Here is a 12,091-nt window from a genome sequence, read left to right on the forward strand (position 1 = left end):
GATGCCTTCACCGCTGCGGTGGGTGGTCGTAGCTAGTCATAGCAGATATTGTCACGTTTGTTGCTCATACCAAAACACCAAAGCCGTGTAGTATTCTTGTTGCCGAAGTTCATAAGCCTACGTTCCCGGTCTACACACACTACACAAAGCCAGCCACGAGCAAAGCTAGCTAACCCCGTTTCTGCTTCGGCGACAAGCCGCCAGGGCGGTGACACCGCCGCTGAAACTTCTGCCTCGGCTCTTCAAACCAGGGCCCCTCAGTGCACAAGCATGACACTTGCTAGGCTGCTCTGCCTGTACCAAGTGACACGTGCCCGCATGTTCCCTCTCATAATTCTTCTGACTGTACGTGCCCCGTATTGTACACGGTCATACTGTGCACACGGCGAAAGTTCCCTTTTGAAAGTGCTCCACGGTCGGCCTACAATGCTGCGAACACATAGCACATGACCACTATAGGTGACGACACTTGGGATACTTGCCATCCGTCGTTGTGGCGCAAAGTCGCTTTCTCAGTCGTCCTCACAAGGGGCAAGGAAAGGCAGGCACTGCATAAAAAATCAATACATATTATAACACTGGCTGTGGCAAACTAGTTTCAAAGATGATACAGTCATGTCTTCTTAATATGGACACCTCCGTACTATAAAAAGATTTTTTTTTCTATAATGTAATGTGTTTATATGAGAAAATTAAATTTAAAACAAAGATTGGATAACAAGCATAACCAAACAAACAGTTTATTCAGCTAAAAGATAATGAGATGTGAGTTTGCTCTATCGCTTTAGAGCCGTTTAACATGTAGCACTACTGTCGTTTACAAGAACAGATACCCAGGCTGTAAAGTGATGATCGGCTGAATAGCAAAAGATGTTGCACTGTATGCACAAGCCGGATGTAATTGACACTTAGCTGCCGGCAGTTAGGATCCTATAATCTTATGATCGCAGACGGGAATTACATCTGGTGCCTATGGCTGGAATAATGTCTTGCTTCGTAATAGAAAAAGCACAAAAAAAACACAGGATGGAAAAAACCGGGTGTCACAAATTCAGGCTTCTCTTAATTTTTTTAAATATGTTATGATCTTTTTTTTGGACCACTTTAAGTATTGGTACGGTCAAAAAGGGGGAGTGTGGTGCCACTTTTAATCTCAGTTCGTCCCGTCGTAGTTCCTTTCTAAGTCCCTAACGAATTTGCTCATTTGCGGAATGGGTTTTTGTTAACGGGCGACGTAGATCATCCCAGGTCACAGTTTGTGGCTTTGACCTCGCGGACGGAGGGGTGCGTATGCTGGCTCGCGTATGGTGCCGATTTGACATGCGGGGGCGCCGCCGGGATACAAAGATGTTTACGCTGGCTAGCGCGCTTTTTGAAGGCGGCGGCTTTGCTCAGTCTGCCGCCTGTCGTGTTCTATGTATCGGCAATAATTGATGTTTTTGGACTCGTACGGGGGAATGGATGGGCACATGTTTGGTTGTCTGAAATATGTAATAGGTTTTGCCCTTTGGGTCGCTGCTGTGTAGCTTTGTTTTTCTTGAAAGTTGACTGACCCGAAAGGCGGGGAAACGCGAGGTTGGTCGGTAGACGAGCCTATAAAAGGGGGTTCGGGAACAAAGAAGGTAGTCCAACCCCAGAGCTGGCCGGGTCGCTGCTCAACGCGGTTACTCCCTGCAGATGAGTCTTGGAACGTGTAATTTTTGGCTTCTGCCCTGCCTGTCGGGCAAGTGTTTGAGTTTGTTGTGCTGAAGCGTGTGTGGCTGTGTGGTGCGCGGTGTCGACCTCATCAAGCTTCTAATTGGACCGCCGGACTCCGAGACGCTGTTCTTCGGCCGACAACTCCAGACTACGGACTGCTCTGGACTCAGCACCTACCGGAAAGCTAAGCCTGGTTTTCTAGGACTTGTCTACTTCATTCTCTGGCTCTGAAGTATGAATTGTTGAATGTTGGGAAGATTTTTACACAGTGCTACTTTCTGTCGCGACTGTTTTGGGGGATTATCCCATGTGTGTAGCGGTAACGTTCGAGTTCCATCTTGGTTTGCTCTCGTTGTTAGTGTCGGGTTTTCGTCACTGTTTTGTTGGCTTATTCCGGTTTTATGAGCGTCGAGTCTTTTTAGTATTAGTTTGTGGCTTGCAGGGCTCCATAGCTTTGAGCTGGAGTGTGGTTTGTGTTGAGTGCTCTATTGCCGTGTACAGCTTAGTTTTTCACTTTATTAAATCTAATCTTTTGTTTGCTTATCCTCCCTGTGTCATCGTCTTTCTCTACTGATTATACACCAGGCGTGGACCTAGCGCTAGTCAATGGTCGAACTTAGCTATTTTGTTCTTTTCCCATAATTTCTCGTTTATCCTCAGAGTGGATCATTGAATTATTTTTATTAATTAGAACCCCACTCCGTGACACCGAAACAGATGGGAAAGCACCACAAAGTATTAAACTCGTCGAACATTAAATGTTCTTGAATTACACCTCACCCATGCTTGCTACGTGATGAAGCCCAAAGCTTAGTTCAATGCCAATCAATATTAAACGTCTTTAGATGGGCACCTGCTGCCCGATCATGGCCTTTATTGCAAAGCACTGTTCACACATTTGCGAGTCCTGCAGTGCCTTGTGGAATGGTGGGCGATACTTGCCGTTCCGCAAGGCACTGCAAGACAGATCAGGCTCAACTTTTGAATGTCGTCGTGCTTACGGAATGCTGCAGCAAACCAATCATTCGCCGAGGGAAAAAAAAAGGAAGCTGCATGCCTCCGTGTGCTCATTGCCAGTGTTTTCTGCTCTGCTATGTACCCTGCTTGTGTGCTGTGATTTGCAAGCCAGTGTGGGATATATTTCCTTGATTTGTTTGTATGTTCAGCTGTGCGAGGTTGTGATTGAAACAACCAAGAAGTATAGACCGCCATTCTTTTCATCAAGCTAAGGCTTCGCTCATCCGAACCGGGGACGATGACTGCTGTTGTTTACACGATTTTCGACAGCTATGTGGAGTGGCTTTGTGTTTAAAATTGCCATCCCAAGTGCAAAAAGCAGTTACCGCAGAGTATACTGTTAAAGGTTGATGTTTAGAAATTTCAACTGGCAGGCTCTGGCTACAACCACCTTAATATTCATTCAACATTGTTTGCATTTCTACTTACCCGTGATCGCTTAATTTGCCAAACACGTTAGTGGCCGGTCACCTTACCAATGAAACTAATGTGCTGGTGTCTCCGGCGAAGAATTCCCTCAGGGCTACATGCAATGCACAACCCAGTTTGTAGCCCGTTGTGACTGAAAGCTTTCACACTGGGGAAACGTTGTTGTCACAAACGCAGTCAAAGAATGCGATAGGATTGAGGGAACAGGGGGATTGTTCAAGTTGACTGACTGCATGAGCATATGTTTCTATCGCCACCGTGTTTCCTCCACGCAGGCGACGGAGAAAACGATATAGAGACTCCTCGCGCTTGCCAAGTTTCTCTAAAACGTCGAAATACGAGACACCCAGCAGCGAAGTGTCGATATTGCCGGAGAGAGCGGCGGGGCAACGATCAGCGCAGGATCGCGGCTTCGCCACTCTTATGCGACGGTGTCTTCGGTTTCCGCTCTCTGCAGCTCCACAGTTCATAGGGTTCGCAGCGCCCGAGCGAAAGCTCGCGCAAAAGAACCGGGGTAAAGATGTCGCTGGGCTGCCGCTGGCGTGGCCTAAGAAGAGGGGAGGAGCATGGGAGAGGGGAGGGGGAGGGGCTATTGCGGAGCGCCAATGGCGAGGTGCGCGGAGGGGCGCGCGCCGGGAAGCAGGCACGGGCGCTTCGGGCTCCTATTTCAGTTGCTTTGTTGGAGTACAGATGGCGCTACGAGCGCGCTGTCGCTAAAGCCCCTTGATAAAGGTGTTTTCACGAGTACCGCCAACCATTGTTGTGAAAATGCGCAAGACACGTGCCAGGAGCGGGTGCTCCGCCGCCATTCGCTTCCAAGGGCCGCTCATTTCAGTGCTGTGCCGCCATTTGCTTCCAAGGGTCGCTCGAGACCTGGGCCACGTGCGCTCGCGCATTTGGCGCTACTTGCAAAGACAAACGAAAACATATCGAGGGGCTTTAGCTGTCGCGTGGAGTGGGGAAGACTGGGCAGACGGGCGCACCAAGGACGCGGACACCTCTTTGAGTTGCTTTGTCAGAGTACAGATGGCGCTACGAGCGGCGCAGTGCGCACTGCGCCACGGCAGATTCGACAAAAATTGAAAGAAGACGTATCGTTCTTTTCGGGGTCTCTTTTAAATGTCGTGTCGCGCTTGACGACGTAGATATTTTGCGCGAACATAGTGCGCAACGTTCAGAGGAATCTCCCCCGAACATTTGGTGGTAAGTGCGCCTCTAATACTAAACAGGCCTGCACTGGACAGTGTGAAAAACTCTAAGCCTAACAAGAACTGTTGGAAGCCTAACAATATTTGCACCTAACATCGTAAATGTCTAGCCAAGCGATGCCTATCAAGACTCGGAGTCAAGCGGCGAAAGAGGACGATCCACTTATCCAATGTGCCAAGTGTGGGCGGTGGGCGTATATCCTAACGGAAAGCGAGTACAAGACCGCCAAGCAGGCTGAGGGCGGCACATTCGTCTGCAGACTGTGTCAAACCATCGAAGAGATGGCCAAGTCCCACCAAGAAGAAATTGAGAAACTGGAACAGAGCTTCAACGAGAGGTTCAAACACCTGGAAGACGCCGTCAAAACAAGCTCACCAGCCCCCAATGACGAGGGTCACACTCTCAAAGAGTGTATAGCGGACCTGCTGCATCGACTCCAGGTACTCGAAAAATCAACAGAATGTCCTGTGGGTCAAAATCTTGAACAATATAGAGCCACCCTAAAACTGAAAGACATTCGTCCAGTTGAGGGTGTCATACACCATGACGACGCTGCTTCCAAAGCTTCAGAACATCAACTTCAACAATGTCAGTTGATCGGTTCGCAAAATGGCGCAATGCCCCTCCACATTCAGTGTACCGGTGACCTCATTCCTACACAGAAGCAGATCGCCTTAACAAGAATGGTGTCATCTGAAGCGCATTTAAACGAGGAGAACGTAGATGAGAAAGTTGCCGGGACGAACCAAATGCATAAGACAGCTGCATGCTCAATCAGCTGTATGACACAGACTTCGAATAACTTTTCAGAGCAGGCTGACCCAGATGAACCGATCCGGCCCCCATCGGGAGTACATCGAGAAGTTATTGTAGCCGGAGACAGCAATGTGGCCCTTTTTGCGCGAGCTCTCTCTGAGGAAGTCGGCGACCCCCACAGTTTGGAGATCATATTGAACAGAGGAGCCACTTCAGAACAGATTCACGAACTGATTGACACATACGAAGAGCGAGCAAGGCAAGTACCCCGTATGTACATCCTACATGTCGGAGTGAATAATATTCTCCAGGGTGATCAACCAGATACCATAATAGAATGCTTGCGACAGAGGTGGGCAAAGCGAAAAGCTGCACTAGCCATCTGCTCAGTGCCAGAAATCCGAGGCAGAGGAAAGGAGCTTCAAGCTAGGGCAATGATGCTTAATGCCAAACTAAAACATCTCTGCCAGAATATCAAAGCACGATTTATAGACTTTACCCGGGACTTCGAAGACACGAACGCAGTCGAGAAGAATGGTCTTCACTATCGCCCATTGGGAGTTCAGATGGTGACAAACCGGATGAGTGCTATTGCATGCCGTTTTTTAGGGTTCCGTTCACGAGGGAACCAACGATCCGGACGGCCTATATACAACAGGAAAAACAAGAACCAAGCACCACTACGTCGTGTGCCAGATGTGCAACACGACTACCCAGCAGTGGATTCTTGTGCACCCAATGTCCATTGTCACACTACGAGACGACAGATGATGCCCGGAAGCTCCGGACACAAGCAAACACCATCAGTGACTGGCCCAGAGTTTTATCCGGAGTACCTCAAGGAATACCCACCACTAGTGAGAGCAGAGATGGGGACTCCCCCTGTCTGCCCAACATGGCATGGACACCTTCAAAGAGAAGTTCACACGATACCACCGATGAAAGGCACCGATCACAGGGACAGAACGGATGCGGTGTGGGAAAACTCAGACAGGCCCCGAACCCCAGCTGCCGCCCCTTTCCTACACACGAGAGCATCCAATCAGCTGGAAAGGCCTCCCTCTCTGCCGAACCTCCGACCAAATCCGTGGGTTGCCGGAGACTTCCCTCGACCCTCTCCTGCCCTCTCAGCACTGGAGTTGACACACTTTGTACACCAAGTAGTGCGACACCAGATCGAAGCGATGCAGAATCAGAAGTAACAAAGATGTGGAGAGTGAGTGCGAAAGACGCAGGTGATCGCACTTCTATTCCTAATCGGAGAGCAAATAAGAGCAAGCGAAAACAGGAAAGTGTACTAGTAGGTTTTTTGAATATGAATGGTGCGAGACGTGAACGGAAGTGGCATGAGTTGTACAGTTCACTCCACACAAGGTCTGTGTCTCTATTTGGCGTAGCGGAAACACACTTGCGTGACATGGAAGAACCGCCGATTGATCCAGAATGGTGTTGGGCTGGATGCAATAGATTTGAAGGGGAGAGGCGAGGTGGAGATGTTGGACTTCTTTGGGCAAGTAATGGGCCAACATGGCTTCGGAGATCTGAGGACTGCAGGGAACACATATGGGTTCACGGGAAAATAGGTAATGTTCCGACAGCGGTCTGCATTATTTATATTTCGGTGGGAAACGCCCGGAAAGAAGAGAACATTGCCATCTTCGAATGTGTTCGCCGAGATATCCACAACATGGACCACGGTCTCTCTGTGCTTATAATGGGAGATTTTAACGGCCACCTGGTTGAATTGGACGGACGAGAAGATAACAACGGCAGAATGATGAGACAGCTGGCGGAGGACCTTGACTTGGAGATCTTGAATTTAAGAGATGAATGTAAGGGACAACATACGTGGTCTGTGCGAGACCGACGGACTTGCATAGACTATGCGCTCGCGTCGAATAGACTTGGGATCCATCTTCAGAAGATAGTTGTTGATGAAGAGGGCACGTGGAGCATCAGCAGTGACCACAACAGCATTTTTCTACACTTTGGCACTGTTAAAAGAACTCGAGATAGCAACCAGCGCAAAACTATAACCCGGCTACACGAGGAAGACATAGATGCTGTCGTTCAGAACTTTGACGAAAGTACTCGGCGTGTGCAAGCACTCAGCTATGATGATTATGCAAAAGAGCTTAGAATAATCATTGCTGAATACTCCACAGTGAAGGGTGCCAAAGGAAAGCGAAAACTCGTGTCGTGGTGGGATTTAGAAATCAAGAAATCGATTCGTATACGACAAGACGCTAACCGGCGGCACAGACATGCGTTAAAGACTCTTGGAAAGGATCCTGTGACTCTACAGCTATGGGAAGAGTATCGTAAGTGCAAAGCAGAGACGCAAGATATGGTAGAAGCGAAAAAACAAGCACATGATTGTAAAGTGATGGCGGACATAAGAAACGGCGGAAAGAAAGCAGTAGAAAAGTTCTGGAGATATATAGCTTCGCTAGACGGCAAGGACAAAGCTCCAGAACTGCTGGATTACGATAGTGGATGTCCAGTTCAGCATATTGGGGAACTGCTTGAGAAACAACTTGTAATCCTTTTTGGTGCTACGGATGTCGCAAGCTCGCCAGAAGAAAGGAGCAATACGAGTCTGCTCGCCGAAAGCCTCACGCTATCGACATCTACTGATGATGGTACAACCCTAGTGGGGCGGGTGCAAGTCGATCGCGCACTCACGCGGTTGAGCGGGAATACTTCCCAGGGATTAGACGGGATATCAGCAAAGGTGTTGAAAAACTTGAGACCAGACTCACGAGAACATTTAGCACACCTGTTTACTCGAATAATTCGCGGCGAAGAGCCAATACCAAGTGACTGGAGGCGCGGTCGAGTCACGTTCATTTTCAAGAAAGGTGGCAACAAACAGCATCTGTGTGACTACCGCCCACTTACTGTCACGGCTGTGGCATACAGGGTGTTTGCGACAATTATCAATTGGCGAATCTCATCTTGGGCCGAAGATGCTGGGGTTCTTACGGAACTACAAAACGGTTTTCGTAGGGATCGTCGACTAGAGGACAACGTGTTCACTCTAACTCAGTGCATAGAGATCGCTCGGGCGGAAAAGCGAAATCTTATATGTTGCTTTTTGGACATAGCCAAAGCCTACGACTGCGTACCACATACGTTGCTAATCAGGAGGCTACAACAACTCGATATGCCGGAACCCTGGGTGAGACTTATCCAGCGTATCTACGATAGAAACCACGTAATGGCAACATTCAACGGGACCACATCTGGGGATGTTCCGGTGCACAAGGGACTACGTCAGGGCTGCCCGTTATCCCCCGTTCTGTATATGCTATATACGTCCGGCATAGAGAAGGCACTGGAAAAAACCGGTATCGGTTTCACTCTACAACACAGGCAGCACGGGGACATGGTCAAATGGCGGCTCCCTGGTCTTGCTTTTGCCGACGATCTTGTGCTGATGGCCGACAATGTGGCAGATATGAAGGTACTGTTGACCACCTGCGAAGCAGAAGCGGCTCAGCTTCGACTGCATTTCAATGCCAGTAAGTCAGCCGTGGTGCTGTTTTCCGGTCAGGGCGAGGTCCTTGAACCCCTTTCCATCCAGGATACAGCACTTCCTCTGAGTACCCGATACAGATACCTTGGTGTTACACTGACCTGTTCCGAAGATTATCTAAAAGAACACAATGAAAATCTCAAGGCATCGGCACTAAGAAAGCGAAACATGCTGCGTCGAAAAAGTCTTTGGAGCTGTGACCAGTATCTAGTAACTCGAGAACTTTGGAAAGCGGTCGCGGTACCAGGATTGACTTTCGCCAATAGTGTTACGTGTACACCCAGCGAGATCCGGGAATACATTGAAAGACGACAACGAGAGATTGGACGCCAGGCACTAGGATGCCACAGCAGGGTGGCCAATCAACTTGTTCAAGGAGATCTCGGATGGTCCTCTTTCGAGGCACGTGAAGCCAGCAGCAAACTCGAATATTATGCCCGACTTCGACATATGAATGGAGACTGCTGGGCGAGGAGAATTTTCGTATACCTGCATCTAAAAAACGTGCACACAACGTGGAGGCGTCGAGTCATTCGACTTGGAACAAAGTATGGTGCCTTCTCAATGACCGACGAGCCATCTACAAAGAAAGACTGGGTAGCCAAGGTTAGAGGGCAGATAAAGACTGTCGAGGCAGACCGCTGGAGGGCAGACATGCAAGAACATTCAAGTATGCACCTCTACGCGTCTTACAAGACCGACATCGCTCCTATCCACTGGTGTGGAAATACGTTGGGAAGTCGGCTCCTCGCCGAGGCCCGCGGTGGTGCCTTGCGTACCCGTCTGTACGGAAGAAGATATGACACCAACGTAACGGACGTGCTGTGCAGTGCATGTGGTGATGCGGACGAAACTGTACAACATTTGCTTCTCGAGTGTCCAGCACTGGAACCTGTAGCAGGCGTCGGTACTCGCATTGAGCAAGCTCTTGGATTTACAGAAGAAACCAATTTTGTGGCGTGCGCGAAGCGGAGGCTCGAGGCTTGGTGGGCGATTCACCTGTAACGCTCGCCGAGAAGGCATTGCTGGAGACGCTGCTGCGAGACTCGTGCCAACAGATCGACTACTCCGACAAGGAGCGGGAGGCTCTGCTTAGGGTGAACGAGCGAATGGCAGGCAAGATAACTTCAATGCACATCACCATTCATGGTTTAGAAGATGCTTCCCGACGTAGCGCCATTGCTGCTTCCGAGGCAAACAAGGTGGCAGAGAAGGGGAAGGCGTTGGCAGAGGAGATGGGGGCATACCTGCTGGAGGAAGAGGAGAAACACAGGCAAGCCCCAGAGAAAATGTGGCAGGAGTTTGAGGAGAAGCTAGACTTGTCAAACGAAGCACCTCTTGTTGAGCAGGAGCGTGCGACGAAGGTGACAGAGAACGAAGCGGCGCTGACGCTATACAAGCGTCTGCTGCCCACTATGAAGGAGAAGGGGCTTCAGCGCAAGCAAGGCTGAGGCGCAGGAATGCGTGGACATGCTACAGAAAGCCATTGAGGAGTCCAAAGATGACCTGGAGCAGTGCAAAGCAAGGCAACGTTCGGACGTATGCGCAAAGCTCAAGGCGCAGCTGGACAATGCCGTAAAGGATCTCACCATCCCTCTGGAGGTGTCAAACAACCAGAAGTGAGATTTTGAGAGAAAGCAAAGAAGCTGAAGCACAGAGCACAGGACAACATCGAGGAGTGCAAGATGCAGGACAAGAGAGGATTGTCTAGGGTGAAGGAGTTGAAGAGGCAGTTCCAGACGGAAAGAAGACGGGCAGACAAGCTTCAGGAGAGACTTCAGGAAGTTCTCAACGGCACGAGTCTCGGGAGATCTGACGAGCTGTTTCGGCCCATTAACTACGAGGAGCGCCAGTGCGGTGACTCCAGCAGCAACAATACTCCAATTTCTTCTTCTTTTTTTCTGGGGGGGGGGGGGGGGGGGGGGGGGGGGGGGGGGGGGGGGGGGGGGGGGAGGGGCGTGTCTGTTTTGCAGACGCTCGTTGCAAAGAGCAAGCGCCGCATAAATACATACATACATACATACATGCGCTCGTGACGGTTGTGCGCCTTTGCGCTACGCGGTGAAACGGGCGCACGGTCGCACTAGAGCACTATATAGCTCCTTCGGAGCAGAGTAGCGCAATCTAGAACGCCGTCTCTCGGCGACTAGCGGCAAACGCCCGGAGGTTCCAACTGCGGTCAGAAATGCATGGAGAACGTGAGAAAATGGTTGTTTCTTCAGTATTGTGGGGATTTACGGAATGGCAATTGTTTTTAACATAATAATGGAACATTTTAGAATAATTTTCGCTAAGTTTTGTGCCACGCAAGGACGCAAGTTTTTTTAAAAAATTGCCTGAACGGCATCATGCAGCAGACGACACGGCGACGTCACACCATTCACGTGACCCGCTCCGGCCAACCCGAAAAGCCCATCTCCGCTGCGAGCAAACATCGTCTGCTTCAAACGCCATTGCCTTGGAAATTGCCTTCTCAAAATTTACACACGCATCCGATATTATTAAATCTTTGATAAAGTGTTTAGTGCTTTACTAACTTCACGACAGACTAGTTTTGAAAAGTGTGAACTCGCCGTTCATTTTTTAATCAGCCGTGTTGTGTCGATCTCCATGTATTCTCCCATAGGGCGGGCCGCCTCCTGGAACCCTGAGTACCACGTGACTCGCGCCGAGCCGCTCTGTCGGCCATGTTGTCGGCAAAACACGGGGTTCAAAGGATTGCGCTACTCTGCTCCGTAGGAGCTATATAGTGCTCTAGGTCGCACTAGCGACGCCGGCGTGCTGTCGTGACGGCTCTTGCGGCGCGCCGCCGTGTTTCGCTTGCTTTTGACGGCTCTGCACTCGGTCGCGCGTCGTCGCTCTCTGGGCGCGCTTATGGCGCAGGTCACTTGATGAACTCGCGCTCACTTTTCTACGCGCTTTTAAACTGCAGATGACGGGGCTCTGTAGCGCTTTTGAGTGTACACATTTGAAAAGTGATGGCAGTGAGGTCTTGTGAAAGTAATTCGGAATACGTAAAACCAGGGCCGTACCCAGAAAAAAATTTCGGGGGGGGGGGGGGGGGGGGGGGTTTTGGGGACAACGGCGGCCATTTTGAAAGTGTCTATTGTCTTATTTTCGCCTATGAATCATGTGCATTATTGGGGAGGAGGACAGACCGTGACGCCCCAAGCGGTTAACCTAACAACTACACGGATGGGGACAACAAATACAATGACGGAGCGTTCGGCCGACATAACCGAACGCGGCGTCAGCGTTCGGCTGGAGTTCGTGGTCTCCGGCGAAGGGGAGGAGGGGCTCTTTTGTTTCCACTCGGCCTGCATGAACAATGCAGCATGCACGATCCCAGCTCATCACAAAAGCCGAAGTGGGTCAAGCTCGCATTCTCTGAGGATAGATCCGGCACTTAACGTCGCTTCGTCGATTGTTAGTATTTTTTTTATT

General features: G+C 50.0%; 1 protein-coding gene across 1 annotated transcript in view; it reads left to right on the forward strand.

The window, feature by feature from the left end:
* LOC115313346 overlaps positions 1-12,091 on the forward strand; it is a 202,049-nt gene that overhangs the window by 187,832 nt on the left and 2,126 nt on the right. The gene's annotated exons all lie outside the window — the stretch shown is intronic.

Source organism: Ixodes scapularis, unplaced genomic scaffold, assembly GCF_016920785.2.
Source record: "Ixodes scapularis isolate PalLabHiFi unplaced genomic scaffold, ASM1692078v2 PGA_scaffold3__209_contigs__length_174095766, whole genome shotgun sequence".
NCBI lineage: Eukaryota > Metazoa > Arthropoda > Arachnida > Ixodida > Ixodidae > Ixodes > Ixodes scapularis.